Raw genomic sequence first — 20,087 nt, forward strand, 5'->3', positions numbered from 1 at the left:
CCCTTCCAGGTAACCCGTTTGATGTAACTGCGGGCAGATACAGTCCTTTGTGGGAGCTCACAACCCTCCAATCCACAGGATGCTCTAGAGATGCGGTTGCTGTTCTTCCTCTCCCTCCCAGATCCTCTTTCCTGGGTGGCTGTGGGAACTAAGGATGTCTTTCTTTAAGAGCCATGACAACAGTCAGACATTAGGCAGACCCCAGGGAATTCTGGAAAAGACAGACTAGAGGCATCAAGGATACCACAAGGAAACCCACAGAAACAACTAACCTGGGCTCATAGAGGGCCACAGAGACTAAATGGACAGCCAAGGATCCTGCACGGGGCTGACCAAGGCCCTCTATATGCAGCCATATACTGCATATATATTCCAGCTATGTAGTTTGGTCTTCTTGTAGAACTCCTAACAGTAAGAGCAGAGGCTGTCTCTGACTCTATTGTTGGCTTTTGGGACCCTTTCCTCATACTGGGTGGTCCAACAAAATGTAAAGAGGATGTTCTGTATTGTTTTGGTTTGGAGAGCTATTTCTCACAACTACTAAATACTTAACATGCTTTTATAAAGTCCACACACTATGACTTTGGCAATTAACATTGCTTCCAAAACCACTCCACCCCAACATCAGAAAGTTGTACTTGCCATGGATTGAAGAGGTTCTTAAAGATGTTAAAGTGTCAGCTTGCATGTGATGAGAAATCACTTTGGAATTTTTGAAGGGTAAATAGAGCAAAAGTTAGGCTTTATTATTATTATTTTTAAAAAATTGTGTGCATTTGCTTGGGTGGTGCAGGTATGAGTGCAGTACTCTCAGAGGCCAGAAGGGGGCAGTCGTTCCTCTGGAACTGTAGATATAGATGGTTGTGAGCTACCCAACTTCAGGGTACTGGGAACTGAACTTGGGTCCCCTGGAAGAGTAGCATGTGCTCTTACCCACTGGTCCTTCTCTCCAGCCCTGTTACTTCTTATTTCAGATTCAGGGCAGTAGTGATGAGGTTTGGAGCAATCCCCTAGATATGAGCCCATAGCTTCATGTTTCTGCTGAGAAGGGCCCACGCTTCAAAGCTGTTCTTTGATAAGGGGAAAAGACAGTGACCTGGGAGAACCTATCATGCAGATGCCAAACACTTTGCTGGCTTGATTGTTCTCACCAGAGACCTTGGCCACTGTGGAAATCAGGCATTGACTGTTTAAGGTTGTCTTTGCACCATCACTTTTCTGATTGAGCAGAAAACTGACACTTCAGCTGCTGGCTTCTTCCTTTGGTGACTGAGCTCCCAGCTTATGTCTGCTTACAATGGACTAGGTACAGTCCTTTTCCATAGGACACATTTTCCCATGCCTTCATTCCCCTCACACCTCCACTTGATGGAAGTGAATATCTTTTCCCCATAAAACAAATGAAAGTAATGATAACTCCACAGACAATATGTGCTTCATATGCAACCTAGTGATTATTAAAAAAGGCACCCTAACACTTGCTGGACACAGGAAAAACTGGAAGCTTGCTTTCTATTGGTTACATAGTATCCCAAGGTGCTATGCAGGCTGTTGGAGAAGAGAAAGTTAATGACAGTCACACCCAGCTGTAGATCCTTCTTGCTACAAAACTGACTTGCCTGGACCAATATGCACACTAGTGCAACAGTGGCATAGATGCTATAAGTAATAACCAACAACTTCTTCACTGAATTTGAGGCAGGCTCCATGGGAGAGAACACACCCCTGGTACCATAGATTGTTTGAAATCTTATGTTGGGTAGACAAGATGGCTCAGTGGATGATGGCACTAACTACAAAGGTCTAATGACTTGAGTTCCACTCCTGGAACCCATGATGGAAGGAGAAAGCTACACCTGTGGAAGAAAAGACTATAGATGTGCATGATGCATAATTCACATATATCATACATGGACATTATACTGGCTGGTTTTGTGTGTCAACTTGACACAGGCTGGAGTTATCACAGAGAAAGGAGTTTCAGTTGGGATCCAGCTGTGGGGCATTTTCTCAATTAGTGATCAAGGGGGGAGGGCCCCTTGTGGGTGGTGCCATCCCTGGGCTGGTAGTCTTGGGTTCTATAAATGAGCAGGCTGAGCAAGCCAGGGGAAGCAAGCCAGTAAGAAACATCCCTCCACGGCCTCTGCATCAGCTCCTGCTTCCTGACCTGCTTGAGTTCCAGTCCTGACTTACTTTAGTGATGAACTGCAACGTGGAAGTGTAAGTTCAATAAACCCTTTCCTCCCCAACTTGCCTTTTGGTCATGATGTTTGTGCAGGACTAAGACAGACATATTTACAATTATAAATAAAACAAAAAACATAATTTGAATGCTGATGTATAACTGGCTTTAAAAAACCAAACCAAATCCCCCAAAGCCTATGACTAAGGAAGTCACAGGCCCTACAGAGACCCCTACTTCTGCCCAACAGGCATGTATTAAACTGCCTTTGAAATGTTTATATTTACACACACACAGTAGCCTAGATCTCTGTCTTGGTCAGAAATCCTCTGTGGTAGTATGTGATGGTGAAGCAGAGACTCATAATGGCCAAGTGACAAGAATAGGTGATTTCTGAGTGCTTAGTTCCAAACTGGACATCCATGTCATTCTCTCTGAGGCTGCAGGAGCCCAACAATGGTGCAGAGTGCAGGAGGTGCTATCTTCTGGATGAGCCTTGGCTGCAGTAGTTATGAGGGTTCCCTGGGTGTGGGAGGAGGATCCTAGATGGTGAATATGATCGCGGTGCCTTGAAGAGAAGTATTATATTGTCAAAATTATCTGATAAAAACTCAGCAAATTGGTTGATGTAATGCAACATGCATACAAAGATTAAAGAAACCAATTTTTCACATCATCTACAAAAATCATTTGAAGGTGGATCATGGGCCCACATAAAATGTAAGATGGTAAAACAGCAGTTCTCAATGGAGAGGCATCTTCATTATAAGATACATATTTCCTGTTCAGGACCACAGGACCCACAAAGTGCTAGAAAACACACATGAATAAATTAAGCTGTCAAAATAAAAAAGTGAATCAAAAAACTGTATAAAATTAATATAGGAAATGCAGGGATTTGAAAAATAACCCACAACTCACTGAGTGACAAATGTTTGGTACGTGGTGTATAAAGAATTGCTGTGTCACAATGAAGCAGGGCCAAAAGAAATAATACAAAAATATAAATGAAAGGGCAGATGACTCAAAGGCTTCTGGAAAGAGAGTGTGTACGTAGCAACACATGGCAGGCTGCATAGCATCCTTCAGAGAGGGCAGAGGCATGACACACAGACACCACACAAACCGCTCTAGGCGGCTGATACCGCATGGCTGCGCACTGGGCTGGGCATTCTTCCTTTAGGGACCGCGGCTGTGCACCTCGCACAGCACTCTCTTTTTCCTCCCCTTGATCATTCTTCTCTATTTGTTTTTCCTCCCCTCTTGTCTTCCTCCTCCTTCTCCACTTCTTGTTTCCTGATTTGTGAGCTTTTCTGACATAGAGGCCCTTTATACAACTCAGGCTAACCTCAACCTCACAAAATCACTCTCCTTCTGAATGCTAGGATGGCCAGAATGAACCAACACTTCTGGAATGTTGAGCACATTGCTAAAAGTTTAACATATGTCTAACCTAGATGATCTAAGTATTTATCTAAAAGGAAGGAAAATAAAGTGTCTGTAGCGACTTTGTACAGTTTCCCCTAACCTAAAACTTCTTGGGTGCCCATAAGTGGAATAAGTAAAGAACTGTATACAAGGAAATGTTACTTGGCAATGAAAAGGAGAAAAAAAGCTATTTTTCTCAGAAGCTTCTGAAGATGGTTTGTAATCTGGTACTTTGGAAGCCGGAACAGGAAAATCATAGGTTTAAGGTCAACTTGGGTTACATAAGGATCTATAGTCTCAAAATAAAAAAGTAAAGAGAGGTGAGGACCTGGGTCCTCATAGCTGGGGTCCTTGTGTAGAGTGTGCCAACCCTGAGTCCTCAGTACAGCCAACAGACCAACCAACGAAAGGAGTAACCAAAAACTTTGCCAAGTGAAACGCTAAATTTCTTGTTTTGCTTTATACCGTCAATTCTGCTTATGTCAAATCCTACATGAGGCCAGATGGTGTCCGGGATGAAAATCAGGTCAGAGGTAGAGTCTGGAGGATCGAAGAGGAAGGGACACAGACCCCAGGGCAACGGAAATGGAAATGTGTCATTCTTTTATATGTGCTCATCAAGACCCACAAGACTTAAGCGATGAGCGAAGCACTGTAAGTTCAGTCTCCGTAAACGGATGTGAAAATCCCTGCCCGAAGGATGCAGAAGGATCACTGATAGTAAACTAGTGCGTTTGAAGTGCTTCCGCACAAGGTTATGTACACCAAAGGAATAAAGACAGACGGCCTGGCTACAGGGCAGTGTCAAGGAGTCTGTTTGTGATAACGAAAAATATAAGACGGCATCCAAAGCAGGTTTGGGCAGAGTGACTGATGATGCCGTCTTGGTCTGTTTCCTGCTGCTATAATAAACTATTTGAGGTGGTGTGACTTATAAAAGGTTTGTGTGACTTATGGTTCTGGTACTAGATGGTGAGCTTGGTGTTCTGGTGCATCAGTGCGCTCTGGATTCATTACACTAAGTTAGGAAAGCGGCAGAGAAGCCAAGCGAAAGCAGAAGCAACCAACGTGCAGGGTAGCCTTAACTTATAGACAATCCTCCCATGGGAAATAACCCACTCTTGTAATATCTGCACTGGTCCTTTCACAAAGGAGGGGTCCCTGTGGCTTTAAACATCTATTGGATTCCTCTTTTAAAGGTTCTACTAAGCTAACACTGCTATACATGGGATCTTTGAAAAGATAAGTCAATATAGCAGACAGATAGGTCCACTTTCTGAGGAGCTGAGAGTTCTACATTTTGATCTGAAGGCAGCCAGAAGACGGATTTCTGCAGGCAGTCAGGAGGAGGCTCTCTTCTGTACTGGATGGAGTTTGAGCCTACACAGTGACACACTTCCTCCAACAAGGCCACACTTCCTAATAGTGCCATTTCCCATGGGCCAGGCATATTCAAACCACCACAACTACACTAGCTAGTCAGTAAGACTCTGCGATGTCTGTCTCTGCTTCCCAGCACTGGATTGGTGGGTTCCCACAGCCGTGCTCAGTCTTTTTACATGGATTGCAAGGGTTGACCTCAGACCCTCATTCATATACGGCAAGTGCTTTACCCACAGGGCCATCTCCTCAGCTGCTGAGGTGTATGAGAAACTGCTCTATCCAGAGAGGAGAGGAGCTGACAGGAAAAGGGAAAATGCATCAATCTCCACAGCATGACTGACTACAAACTAAAGTTTGTAGTCACTGATTTCCTTTGCTTTGTTTTCCCATCAAGATCACAGGGTTTGACACAATAAAACATGCTTCTGCCCTCAAAGGGGAGGTTTTTTCTGGAGCCAATGGGAATGATCATGGCCTGGGAACACAGATTCAGGCCGTCCCAGTTCTATGTTCGGAATGGTAACAGTCTCCTGAGATTGTTTTTATAGTAACAGAACAGGGGGAACAAAAGTAAATCCAGGCTTTTTTCAAACACAGGAGTGCAACAATCAGATAGGCGGATTACAGTGAAGCCGGGAAGCTCTGTGAAAAGCCTTCAAACTATCTGATGACACTCTGAGCATTTGGCTTGGTCGAACCTTAGGGTTGGTTTGTACATTCCAACTAACAGGCACAAGAGTGTTAGTTCACACAAGAGGCTGAGCAAACACGGCTGCCAGGGGGGATAAATACAGCTATGATAACTTTGCCTCCCAATTTGTAACACCCCTACTCTGTATGTGCAATCAACGTCACAGAAGTAAGTTTTTGTTTGAAACTTCAGTTGGCACCGGTGAGATAAAGCTTAAGGATATCCACCCAATGTCTTCCTAGACAGCCAGCTGTCTGAATAAAGGACATTGCTAGCATTCAATGGCTGTCACTGCTCACTGGCTTCTGTGACAGGCTGCATGCACAGAATTCTGGTTTCAAAGTCACATCAAAACCCTATCCGATGATGAAGATACCAAAGAAGTGGTTAATACTGTGTAGCCATGATATGCTGATAATAGAAACCACTGCTTTGTATTCCTAGGCTATGCTTACAAATGGGTGGTTACCTAGGAGAAGGAATGCTCTGGAAGGATCTTTGCTTCCCTTAACCTACCTTACCTCCTTAAACGCCTCTTGGTTTAGTTAGTTCTGGGGACTGTATGGTTAACTCCAAGCTGCAAGGAAGCAACAAGGGAGATATTGCTGGCAGACAAGGTGGAAATGTATCCTGCTGGAGAGAAGCCACTGAGAGGATGGCTGGGTGTGGGGGAGACTGACCCCTCCCTGGTGAACGATTGGGACAATGGCTCGCTGTGTCCATTAGCTAAATTGCATTTGAACCAGAGAAAAGGACTTTTATTTCCCCAGCCTTCAGAACCATCTAGTCCTTCCTACCAGGTCTCTTCCTGACCAGGCACCCCAGTCATTTGTCATGAAGAAAATAGCTTGCTGAGAATATGAGATGTGGCAGTCCAAGCTCAGGCCTAAATCAATTAGAGAAAAATCAGGCCTTCATGCTCTTGATTTATTACCAAGAAGAGAGACAATGACTAGTCCGACAAGCCTCTGGGGCTTTGTCTATGCCCAACAGAAAGTGAGCTGTGTCCACAGCAAAACCCAGAGGACACAAGAATGAAGACACACAAGACCTTTGTCCTCAGAGCAGGAGTTCAGGTCATCATGGAGCCCCTTGCCTCCCTGGGCCTTCTCACAGAACTCATGAAGACTGCTGGGCTTACTTTCCATACCAGGACTGGCTGGCTCTTTCTGTGGAAGAATATTGTTTTTAAGATTTTATTTTATATATGTGAATACTCTCTTCAGACGCACCAGAAGAGGGCATTAGATCCCATTAAAGATGTTTGTGAGCCACCTTGTGTTGTTGCTGGGAATTGAACTCAGGACCTTTGGAAGAACAGCCAGTGCTCTTAACCACTGAGCCATCTCTCCAGTCCCATGGATGAACTTGTGATGCATGAGCTGTGAAAGACAGGCACATTTCTCTTTTCTTTCTAGTCTGGGCTGCTCGATAGAAAGTGCAGAGGGCAGACGGAGCGTCAGACAGCTGAGCCTGGAGGATTCTGTTGGAATGGTTTCTCAGATTCAGCTGGGTTTTAACCCTCACGTTGTCTGCTGATGAGAAGTATGGACAACAGCATCTTCAGAATCACTATGAATATCATCAGTCATTAGACTGACAGATGACAACTTGTGAGAAATGCTTTCTCTCTTAGCTTTTACTTTCTCATTATGATTCTTTCCCATGCAAAGGAATCCACATTTAGTCAACAGATAAAATAAACATCATTCCTAAATAAATATAATTCTATTGGGATCCCTAAACCCCCAGCTGACTGCCAGGGAGAATAGCCCAGGAGAGCTGCAGGCCAGATCCCAGGAGCATCATCAACATGGGAGAAGGAAGAGTTTTTCTACTCTCGGGGCCTCTGAATACCACCGTCTATCTCCTGAGGACTGTGCTTCTGTTTATCTCCTGCCTTTCCACTTTCTTTTCCTCTCAGATGAATTAGAAACCAGATACAAGAGACAGAAATAAATGTCCCTTTAGAGGATGTTTGAATTCTCAAACACCAATGGTGTTTTACAGACACAGGAAAGATAACTCTAAACTGTTATATTCAACCACAAAAGACTCAGAATCTCCAACTCAGAATATGAAACAAAACAACCCAAACAACAACATAAAACCTGGAGACATCTGAGTATCTGGTTTCATTATATATCACGAAACTATAGTAACTCCGACAGTATTGTACCAGATAAAAGCAGATGTGTGGATTAATGGAACGAAGTAAGAGCATAGAGTTAAATGAACATGTGGCCAGCTGTGGTGCACAGTGCATACAACAGGACAAGAAGAGGGAAAGGCTGCAAGGCCAACAGTGGCTAGAAGATGGCATCCCTGTGAGGAGGACAGAACCTGGTCTGGATCTTACACCTACGTCACCTCTGGAGGGTGGAAGAGCTCAGAAGAAACTGTAGGGAAAATATTCGTGATATTATTGTGAGCTGTGTTTTGGTTAGGAACACCCTCCCCCACCCCCAGATAAACAAATAAAAGACAAACGAGAGTGTTTCAAACTGAAATGTTTATACACAGCAAAGCAAACACTCCATTTTGTATGTGTGTGTGTGTGTATGTGTGTGTGTGTGTGTGAAGGGGAGTGTTTGTAATATTTGTAAACCAAATATATGAGAGTGGGTTATTTGAAAAATGTATGAACAACTCAACTCAATAGTAAGAAATGATAACCTGATTAAAAACACACAAAAGGATCTCAGTAGACATTCCTCCAAAGGGATATTTTAAAAACACCACCAGTGGTATTCAGTACTACTAATTATCAGGGACTACAAATCTATACACAAAGAGACACCACATATTTAGGTGACTATCATCATGTCATCAAAACCAAAACAAATCCTGATGAGACTGTGGAGAGGGAGTCCTGTGTATTGTTGGAAAATAATCAGCAGTCTCCTCAAAGTCTTAGAAATGGAACTATCACATAATCAAACTATCACAGAGCCTATGAAATCAGTGTCTCAGACACATACATATTCCATTATTGTCTTTGCAAAGGACAAGATGTGGAATCAAACTTGGAATCCACCAAGAATTCAATCAAGATGAGCAGTATTACAAAATGGAATATTGTTCTACCCTAAAAGAAGAAAATCCTGCCATTTTCCTTTCGTAATATTTTTTATAATTTCTATTTCTATATATTTACTTTTAATCATTTAAAATTATGTGTGTGCATACACACAGGTGTGTGATATGTATGTAATATGATCATTATGTGATGTGATGTGTGTGTGTGCGCGCACACGCGTGTGCGTAGGGGTTTCTGCATGTCAGTGCAAGTAATTTTGGAGGCCAGAAAAGTTGGTCCCTTTGGAGGTGGAGTTGTAGATGGTTGTAAGCCACTCAGTGTAGGTGCTAACTATTGAACCTGAATTCTTTATATGAACAGTATGTGCTTTTGACTGCTGAGCTGTCTCTCCAGCCCTTAATTCTATCATTTAATAGCATAGATAAACTTTGAGAAAAGTATGTTAAGTGAAATAAGGCAGGTACCAAAAGACAAACACCATGTGATTTCTCTTACTCGTATAAGGAATCTAAAAGAACCGCAAGCCATAGAATTTGAGAGTAAGGTGTGGCTTGCCAGGTGCTTGGGGTGGACGGTGCTGGGTAGTGGGAACATGCCACAAAAGAGTGTGACACTGATTACTTAATAGTAAGTCCTGGGTCCAGTGTTCAGCACTGTGATTATAAATAATTTTACTGAACTGTGTTTGCAATTCACTAAGAGGCCAGACTGCACACAAACCCACAGAGGTGACTATCTGATGTGATAGATACACTAATTCACTTGATGGTGCCCAGCACTTTACTTTGTATACACACACCAGTTCGCCTTCCGGTTTCAGTCTGTGCCCGAAGCTGACCCTGTGCCGCAGCTCTCTATACCCAAATACTGCTGGGAAAGAGCTGGTGTCTCAGAAGTGCTGACACACCTATGAACACAGGTAAGACCACAACTTCTGCTCAAATTCCTGGCAAGAAGGACCTGCCCAGAACTATCAGGACACAGGAACCAAAGAACCACCAGGGAAAGAATTCTTCCAGTTTCTAGTCTGTACCCTGGAGCTAATCTTTGCCACAGCTCTATACCCAAATTCCTCCCAGAGAGAACTGTTCTCCAGGACTGCAGACACACATGCTTGTAGGAGGACAAGCCACAGTCAGACAGCAAGACCAGCTAACACCAAAGATAACCAGATGTCAAGAGGCAAGATCAAGATCATAAGCAACAGAAACAAAGGCTGCTTGGTATCATCAGAACCCAGTTCTACCACTATAGTGAGCTCTGGATATCCCAACACACAGGAAAAGCAAGATTCTGATTTAAAATCACATCTCATAATGATAATAATAAACAATTTTAAGAAGGACATAAACTCCCTTAAAGAAATACAAGAGAACACAGATAAACAGCTAGAAGCCCTCAAAGAGGAAACACAAAAATCCCTTAAAGCACAACCAAACAGGTGAATAAATTGAACAAAACCATCCAGGATCTAAAAATGGAAATAGTACCAATAAATAAATCACAAAAAGAGATAACACTGGAGATAGAAAACCTAGGAAAGAGATCAGGAGTCATAGAGGCAAGCATCACCAACAGAACACAAAAGACAGAAGAGAGAATCTCAGGTGCAGAAGATACCATAGAAAACATTGACACAACCAGTCAAAGAAAATGCAAAATACAAAAAGTTCCTAGCCCAAAACATCCAGGACACAATGAGAAGACCAAACCTAAGGGTTATAGGTATAGAAGAAAGGGAAGATTTCCAGCTTAAAGGGACAGTAAATGTCTTCAACAAAATTATAGAAGAAAACTTCCCTAACCTAAAGAAAGAGATGCCCATGAACATACAAGAAGCCTACAGAACTCCCAGATGTTCCTCAGTGGAGGAATGGATACAGAAAATGTGGTATATTTACACAATAGAATATTACTCAGCAATTAAAAACAATGAAGTCATGAAATTCTTAGGCAAATGGTTGGAACTGGAAAATATCATCCTAAGTGAGGTAACCCAATCACAAAAGAACACACATGGAATGCAGTCACTGATAAGTGGATATTAGCCCAGAAACTCTGAATACCCAAGACACAACTCACACATCAATCATTCCCAAGAAGAAGGAAGGAGAGGGCCCTAGTCCTGGAAAGGCTTGATGCAGCATTGTAGGGGATTACCAGGACAGAGAAGTAGGAGGGGGTTGATTGGGGAACGGGCAGAGGGAAGAGGGCTTATGGGACTTATGGGGAGGGGGGAACCTGGGAAAGGAAAAATCATTTGGAATGTAAACAAAGAATATAGAAAATTAAAAAGAAAAAAGGAAAAAAAAGCTTAGCTCCCACAACAAAAAACAAAACAAAACAAAAAACAAAAAAGATAAGGAAAAACATGTCGTATTCATCAAAGGAAAATTCTACCAAGAAGAACTCTCAATTCTGAACATACATCTATGCTCCAAATGCAAGGACACCTACATTCAGAAAAGAAACTTTACTAAAGCTCAAAGCATATACTGCATCTCACACAATAATAGAGGGAGTCTTCAATACCCCACTCTCAGTAATGGACAGAACATGGAAACAGAAACCAAACAGACACATTGAAACTAATAGAAGTTTTGAACCAAATTGATTTAACAGATATCTATAGAACATTTTATCCTAAAACAAAAGAATATACCTTCTTCTCAGCACCTTATGGTACCTTCTTCAAAATGGATCATATAATTGGTCACAAAATATGCCTCAACTGATAGAAGAAGACTGAAATAATCTCATGCATCCTATCAGATCACCATGGGATAAGGCTGGTCATCAATAACAGCAAAGACAACAGAAATCCCACCTGCATACACATGCAAGCCGAACAATACTCTACTCAATGATAACTTGGTCAAGGAAGAAATAAAGAAAGAAATTAAAGACTTTTTAGAATTTAATGAAAAGGAAGGCACAACATATCCAAACATATGGGACACAATGAAAGCAGAACTAAGAGGAAAACTCATAGCTCTGAGTGCCTCCAAGAGAGAGAGAGAGAGAGAGAGAGAGAGAGAGAGAGAGAGAGAGAGAGAGAGAGAGAGAGAAGAGAGAAGAGAGAAGAGAGAAGAGAGAGAGAAAATAAAAAAAAAACTGGAGGGAGCATACACTACCAGCTTAACAGCACACCTAAAAGCTCTAGAACAAAAAGAAGCAAATACACCCAAAAGGAGTAGATGGCAGGAAATAACCAAACTCAGGGTCGAAATCAACCAAGGAGAAACAAAAACAAATATTCAAACATTCAACAAAACTAGGAGCTGGCACTTTGAGAAAATCAAGATAGATAAACCTTTAGCCAGACTAACCAGAGGGCACAGAGACAGTATCCAAACTAACAAAATCAGAAATGAAAAGGGAGATATAACAACAGAAACTGAGGACATTAAAAAAATCATCAGATCCTACTACAAAAGCCCGTGTTCTATAAAACTGGAAAAATCTGGATGAAATGGACAATATTCTTGACAGATACCAAATACCCAATTTAAATCAGGATCAGATAAACCATTCAAACAGTTCCATAACCCCTAAAGAAATAGAAATAGTCATTAAAAGTCTCCCAACCAAAAATGCCCCGGACCAGATGGGTTCCATGCAGAATTCTATCAGACCTTCAAAGAAGACCTAATGTCAATACTCTTCAAACTATTCTACAAAATAGAAACAGAAGACACACTACTCAATTTCTTCTATGAATCCGCAGTTCAGCTGATGCCAAAACCACAAAGACCCAACAAATCAAGAGAACTTCCCGACCAATTTCTTTTATGAATAACGATACTAAAATACTCAATAAAATTCTTGCAAACCAATCCAAGAACACATCAAAATGATCATTCACCATGATCAAGTGGGCTTCATCCCAGAGATGCAGGGATGGTTCAATATACGGAAATCCATCATAGTAATCCACTACAAAAATAAACTCAAAGAAAAAAAATACATGAACATTTTCATTAGATGTTGAAAATACATTTGACAAAATTCAACATTCCTTCATTTTAAAAGTCTTGGAAAGATCAGGAATTCGAGACACATGCCTATACATAGTATAAGCAATATACAGTAAATCAGTAGCCAACATCAAGCTAAATGGATAGTAACTTGAAGCAATCCCACTAAAATCAAGTACTAGGACAAGGCTGCCCACTCTCTATCTATTCAGTATAGTACTTGAAGTCCTAGCAAGAACAATTAGACAACAAAAGGAGGTCAAAGGGATACTAATTGGAAAGGAAGAAGTCAAAATATCACAATTTGCACATGATATGATAATATACATAAGTGACTTCAAAAACTCCACCAGAGAACTCCTATAGCTGATAAACAACTTCAGCAACGTGGCTGGTTATAAAAAAAACGGCAACCAACAAATTGGGAAAAGATCTTCACCAACCCTATATCTGATAGAGGGCTAATATCCAATATATACAAAGAATTCAAGAAGTTAGACCCCAGGGAACCAAATAACCCTATTAAAAATGGGGTACAGACCTAAACAAAGAATTTTCACCTGAAGAAATTTGGATGGCCGAGAAGCACCTTAAGAAATGCTCAACATCATTAGCCATTAGGGAAATGCAGATCAAAGCAACCCTGAGATTTCACCTCACAGCAGTCAGAATGGCTAAGGTTAAAAACTCAGGAGACAGCAGGTGTTGGCGAGGATGTGGAGAAAGAGGAACATTCCTTCACTGCTGGTGGGATTGTAAGATGGTACAACCACTATGGAAATCAGTCTGGTGGTTCCTAAGAAAACTGGACATGACACTTCCAAAGTACCCTGCTATACCTCTCCTGGGCATATACCCAGAAGATTGCCCAGCATGCAATAAGGACACATGCTCCATTATGTTCCTAGCAGCCTTATTTATAATAGCCAGAAGCTGGAAAGAACCCAGATATCCCTCAATGGAGGAATGGATACAAAAAATGTGGTATATATACACAATGGAGTACTATTCGGCAATTAAAAACAATGAATTCATGAATTTTTAGGCAAATGGATGGAACTGAAAAATATCATCCTAAGCGAGGTAACGCAATCACAAAAGAATACACATGGAATGCAATCATTGATAAGTGGATATTAATTAGCCCTGAAGCTCTGAATGCTGAAGATACAATTAGCATATCAAATGATTCCCATGAAGAAGGAAGAAGAGGGCCTTAATCCTGGAAAATCTTGATCCAACATTGTAGGGGAGTACCAGGACAGAGAAAAGGGAGAGGGAAAGACAGGAGAATGGATGGAGAGAAGAGGACTTATGGAACATATGGGGGGTGGACTGGGAAAGGGGAAGGCTTTTAGAATGTAAACAAAGAATATAGAAAATAAATAAAAAAAAAATAAAATCAACTCAAACAAATCAGTAACCTTCCTACACTCAAAGGACAAACAGGCTGAGAAAGAAATTAGGGAAACAACACCCTTTGCAATAGTCACAAACAATATAAAATATCTTGGTGTGACTCTAACCAAACAAGTGCAAGATTAGTACAAGAAGAACTTCAAGTCACTGAAGAATTAGAAGATGGAAAGATCTCTCATGCTTGTAGATTGGCAGAATTAATATAGTAAAAATGGCCATCTTGCCTAAAGCAATCTAAAGATTTAATGGAATCCCCATCAGCGGTTCCTCAGAAAACTGGGCACCTCACTTCCAGAATATCCTGCTATACCACTCCTGGGCATATACCCAGAGGATTCCCCACCATGTAATAAGGATACATGTTCCACTATGTTCATAGCAGCCCTATTTATAATAGCCAGAAGCTGGAAAGAACCAGGTATCCTTCAACAGAAGAGTGGATGCAAAAAATGTGGTATATCTATACAATGGAGTACTATTCAGCCATTAGAAACAATGAATTCATGAAATTCTTAGGCAAGTAGATGGAGCTAGAGAACATCATACTAAGTGAGGTAACCCTGACTCAAAAGGTGAATCATGGTATGCACTCACTAATAAGTGGGTATTAACCTAGAAAACTGGAATACCCAAAACATAATCCACACATCAAATGAGGTACAAGAAGAAAGGAGGAGTGGCCCCTTGTTCTGGAAAGACTCAGTGAAGCAGTATTAGGCAAAACCAGAACGGGGAAGTGGGAAGGGGTGGGTGGGAGGACAGGGGGAGAGAAGGGGGCTTATGGGACTTTCGGGGAGTGGGGGGCTAGAAAAGGGGAAATCATTTGAAATGTAAATAAAAAACTTAAACCAGAAAAAAATGGAATTCCCATCAAAATCCAAACTCAATTCTTCAGAGTTAGAAAAAGCAATTTGCAAATTCATTTGGAATAACAAGAAACCCAGGATAGTGAAAACTATTCTTACCAATAAAAGAAGTTCTGGGGGAATCACCATCCCTAACAGTACTACAGAGCAATGGTGATAAAAACTGCACAGTATTGGTTTAGTGACGGGCAGGTAGATCATTGGAATAGGATTGAAGACCCAGAAATGAATCCACACACCTGTCATCTTTGACAAAGGAGCTGAAACCATCCAGTGGAAAAAGACAGCATTTTCAACAAATGGTGCTGGTTCAACTGGCAGTCAACATGTAGAAGAATGGAAATTGATCCATTCTTATCTCCCTCTACAAAGCTCAAATCCAAGTGGGTCAAGCACCTCCACATAAAACCAGATACACTGAATCTAATAAAAGAGAAAGTGGGGAAAATCCTGGAACACATGGACATAGGGGAAAATATCCTGAACAGAACACCAATAGCTTATTCTCTAAGATCAAGAATCGCACAAATGGGACCTTAAAATTGCAAAGCTTCTGTAAGGCAAAGGACACTGTCAATAGGACAAAAGGGCAACCAACAGATTAGGAAAAGATCTTTACCATCCCTACATCCTACAGAGGACTAATATCTAATATATACAAAGAATTCAAGAAGTTAGACTCCAGAGAACCAAATAAAAATGGGGAACAGAGCTAAATAGAAAATTCTCAGCTGAGGAATATTGAATGGCTGAGAATCACCTAAAGAAATGTTCAACATCCTTAATCATCAGGGAAATGCAAATCAAAATGACCCTGAGATTCCACCTCACCCCAGTCAGAATGGCTAAGTTCGAAAACTCAGGCAACAGGAGATGCTGGCAAAGATGTGGAGAAAGAGGAACACTCCTCCATTGCTGGTGGGATTGCAAGCTGCTATACCCTACCTGAAAATCAGTCTGGTGGTTCTGAAGAAAATTGGACATAGTACTCCTTGAGGACTCAGCTCTACCACTCCTGAGCATATACCCAGAAGATGCTCCAACATTGTAATAAGGACACAAGCTCCACTATGTTCATAGCCTTATATATAATAGCCAGAAGCTGGAAATAACCCAGATGTTCCTCAATGGAGGAATGGATACAGAAATGTGGTACATTTACACAATGGAATACTACTTAGCTATTAAAAACAATAACTTCATGAAATTCGCAGGCAAATGGATGGAACTTGAAAATATCCTGTGTGAAGTAACCCAGTCACAAAAGAACACACATGGTGTGCACTCACTGATAAGTGGCTATTAGCCCCAAAGTTCAGAATACCCAAGACATAATTCACATACCACATGAAGCTCAAGAAGGAAGATCCAAATGTGGATGCTTCAGTGCTTCTTAGAAGGGGGAACAAAATACTCATAGGAGGAAATATGAAGACAAAGTGTAGATCAGAGGCTGAAGGAAAGACCACCCAGAGAGTGCCCCACCTGGGAATCCATCTCAGAGACAGTCACCAAACCAAGACACGATTGAGAATGCCAGGAATTGCTTGCTGACAGGAGCCTGATAAGTCTGTCTTCTGATAGGCTCTACTAGAGCCTGACAAATACAGAGGCGGATTCTCTGATGCTCACAAACAACTGCTGGACTGAGTGCACAATCCCCAGTAGAGGAATTGGAGAAGGGACTAAAGGAGCTGAGGGGGTTTGAATCCTCATGGGGGGAGCAACAGTGTCAACTGGTCAAATCTCTGGAGCTCCCTGGGACTAAACCACCAACCAAAGAGTACACATGGAGGGACCCATGGCTCCAGCCACATAATGTGATTTCTTCTGAAATCAGCAAGTGTTCTTACTGACAGCTTCCTTCATATGAGCGTCTACGTGTTTATTCACTCTGTCCTGCGTGTTTCTCAATGACGGCCATGCTCCTGCTGTTCTTACTGTTTTGATTAGCTTTACTGAAGTATAATTAACACACAACAAACTGCACCCATGAAGAGTGCATTTGTAAATTTTGACATGTGTATATACTTGTGAAATATCTCTACAATCAAGATAATGAGTGCACCATTGTTCCCTGAAGTAGCTATTATTATTAGTCACATCAATTTTACAGGTAAAATAGTTGCTTTCATTTGTTTGCCATGAAACAGGTGTACAGAAGGGAGGATGGGGAGGTCTTGAAACTGAGTCTTTTACAAGATCAGGCAGTGTGTGTCTGTTGATCTGTTTGTCTGCCTGTTTGTCTGTCTGCTTGTCTACTCTGCTCTATTTTCTTCTACCCTCCCCACTCTTGCTTCACATTCATGTAACTGGCTACCTGCTGGATGTTCAAGGGCATGTATTTGTGATACTCTCAACTTCTCCCCTAATCCAACACGAGGACAGCTACAAAAGATGTATGACAAACCAGTCTCAGAAGTCCTTTATATGGAGCTGGAAGGAAACAATGTGACTTAAAAATTTGACCTCCCATCAGCAAGTACTTGTAGGCATTGATAACAGTGTCTGGGTTTTGTAACTGTATATGGGATGGATCACTAGGTGGGGTAGCCTCTGGATGGCCTTTCCCTCAGACTCTGCTCTACCCGTTGTCCCTGTATCTCCTTCTGTGGGTATTTTGTTCCCTCTTCTAAGAAGGACCAGAGTATCCATACTTGTTTTTCCTTCTTCTTGAGTATCATTTGATCTGTGAATTGTGTCTTGGGTATGCCAAGCTTCTGGGTTAATATCCATTGATCAGTAAGTGCATACCATGTGTGTTCTTTTGTGATTGTGTTATCTCACTTAGGATGATATTTTCCAGTTCTACCCATTTGCCCAAGAATTTCATGAATTCATTGTTTTTAATAGCTGAGGAGCTGGATATAGCTGTCACCTGGGAGGCTCTGCTAGTGCCTGACAAATACAGAGGGGAAAACTCTCTGCCAGCCATTGAACTGAGCACAGGGTCCCCAATGGGGGCACTAGAGAAAGGACCCAAGGAGCTGAAGGGGTTTGCAGCACCATAGAAGGAACAACAATATGAGCTACCCAGTACTCCCAGAGCTCCCAGGGACAAAACCATCAACCAGAGAGTGCACATGGCTCTGTGCCATGTGTTCCAGACACATAGGCAGCAGAGGATGGCCTTGTTGGACATCAAAGGGAGGAAATGCCCTTGGTCCTGGAAAGGCTCCATGCAGCAGTGTAGGGGAATACCAGAACAGGGAAGTGGGAGGGGGTTGTTTGGATAATGGGGAGAGGGGAGATGGCTTATGGGACTTTTAGGGGGGCAAGCAGGAAAGCAGAAATCATTTGAAATGTAAATAAAGAATATATTTAATAAAAGATGGCTTCCTTGGCATCCTTGCTGGCCGAAGAGAATAACAACGCCAACTGAGAAATGTAAGAACCTCACCATATAATCTACTTAGTGTCACATTTTACAACAGCCATTGCTCTGAAAGGAGCTACGACATTAAAGGCTTCCTAGCAATCTTGCAAAATAGTATCTCCCCAAATATTTTTCTCCTTTAAGAGTGGACCTGGTGCACATTTGTGTACATGTGTGTGCTTGTGTGTGCATGTGTGTGCACGTGTGTGGGCACTGTCAGTAAGAGGTAAATTAATTCATCTTTTTATTAGTTTTAATTTTTGGACAAAAATATGACTTCTCAGACAGTAGTTATTTGAACCAAGAAAAGAGAGAAAATGGCCACCACAGCACTGAGAGCGACTTTGTAGCCTCCTTTCAGACTGATCACTCCTTCCAGGGCCACAGCCATGTTTCAGTAAGGCACAGTCATCACTGAGCAGATCAACAAGAAATTAAAAAAATTTTTTCTGAGTCCTGTGTTCAATACAAAAATCACATTAATGAACTACTACTTTTGGAATCAATAGTGAATTGGAATGTTGAGGAGACCATGGGGAGAAACGAGTCATCTCAATACCTGCTGTGGAGGAGAGCTAACTTCCTCTCTCCCTCTCCCATTTCCTTTCCGTTCTTCCTTCCAAGTGAGGAATAATCTCTGTCAGGGCTCCTCATCCCTTTGGATGTCGCTGAAATGCCATCTTGGAAATGTAGACTTGCTGCAGGCACTGAGTGGGATGTAAATAGCCCTACTTTGGAGACTCGGTCAGTTGCTGTCTCTTCAACAGAGGAGAGGTTTTAGATGTGCTTCCAGTGCCAGCTGCTCCTGAAGTTTCCCAGATGCTTCCATACAGACAGGCGCTTGCCTCTACTTCTGACCTCACACAAGCAGGCTAAGTAGCAGGCACTATACTGAACCCTGAGGGCACAAAGGGGTAGAGGCCACATTCTGAGTCCTCCCAGAGCTATGCTGTGCTAACTAGCACAGTGGCTCACATTAAAGAGAAATACTAGTGTGTGGCTGAAGATAACTACCACATGATTGCTACATATGAATGAGAAGCATTTATGTAAGGGTGAGATTATCTGTATTGCAGTCAGGCTACTGTGCAAGGAAACTGAGCATAACTTGATAGGAGAGATTGATTTTGAGCTTGGCCTAGGGGTGGAATCGTGGGAGGAATACTGAAGTTAAACATACAGAGAAGGAAGGACCACTTCACATACAAGTTCTTGGTGACCACGCCCTCTGCTCTTCTGTGTCACGATTCCTTTCAAGCTACACCTAGTCCAGGACAGGAATATTAGATTTCATTCTTGACAGGAATATTAGATTTCATCAGTGGATTTGTAGGCTTTATGTATCGTTACTTTTAATTTCTAAAAATATCCCTTACATTCTAAGAGTCTGGAAGTTTTGCTGGACCTCACAGCCAGAGTTAATAATACACCTTGAGGTCACTTAAGACTCAAGACCGCTGTCCTCCTCAGCCTCTTTGTTTAGCCTGTGTTTAAGGGAACAACATAGCAGCCAACCTGACTTGGCTTAGATTTCCCATGTAATCAGGTTTTACAACCTAAGCGAATGGGCAGCTCTGCCATTTTAAGTCATGTGTCCTTCTTTTCCCCCCACGCAGATGATACATGCATGTTCTGATAATCCTTTGCTGAAAGCAGCTGCGATAGAGGTCAGAAACAATCTTACAAAATGAACCCACCATAATTGTTGAAAACATCATTTAGATA

The sequence above is a fragment of the Apodemus sylvaticus genome, chromosome 3 (assembly GCF_947179515.1).
Source record: "Apodemus sylvaticus chromosome 3, mApoSyl1.1, whole genome shotgun sequence".
NCBI classification, from domain to species: domain Eukaryota; kingdom Metazoa; phylum Chordata; class Mammalia; order Rodentia; family Muridae; genus Apodemus; species Apodemus sylvaticus.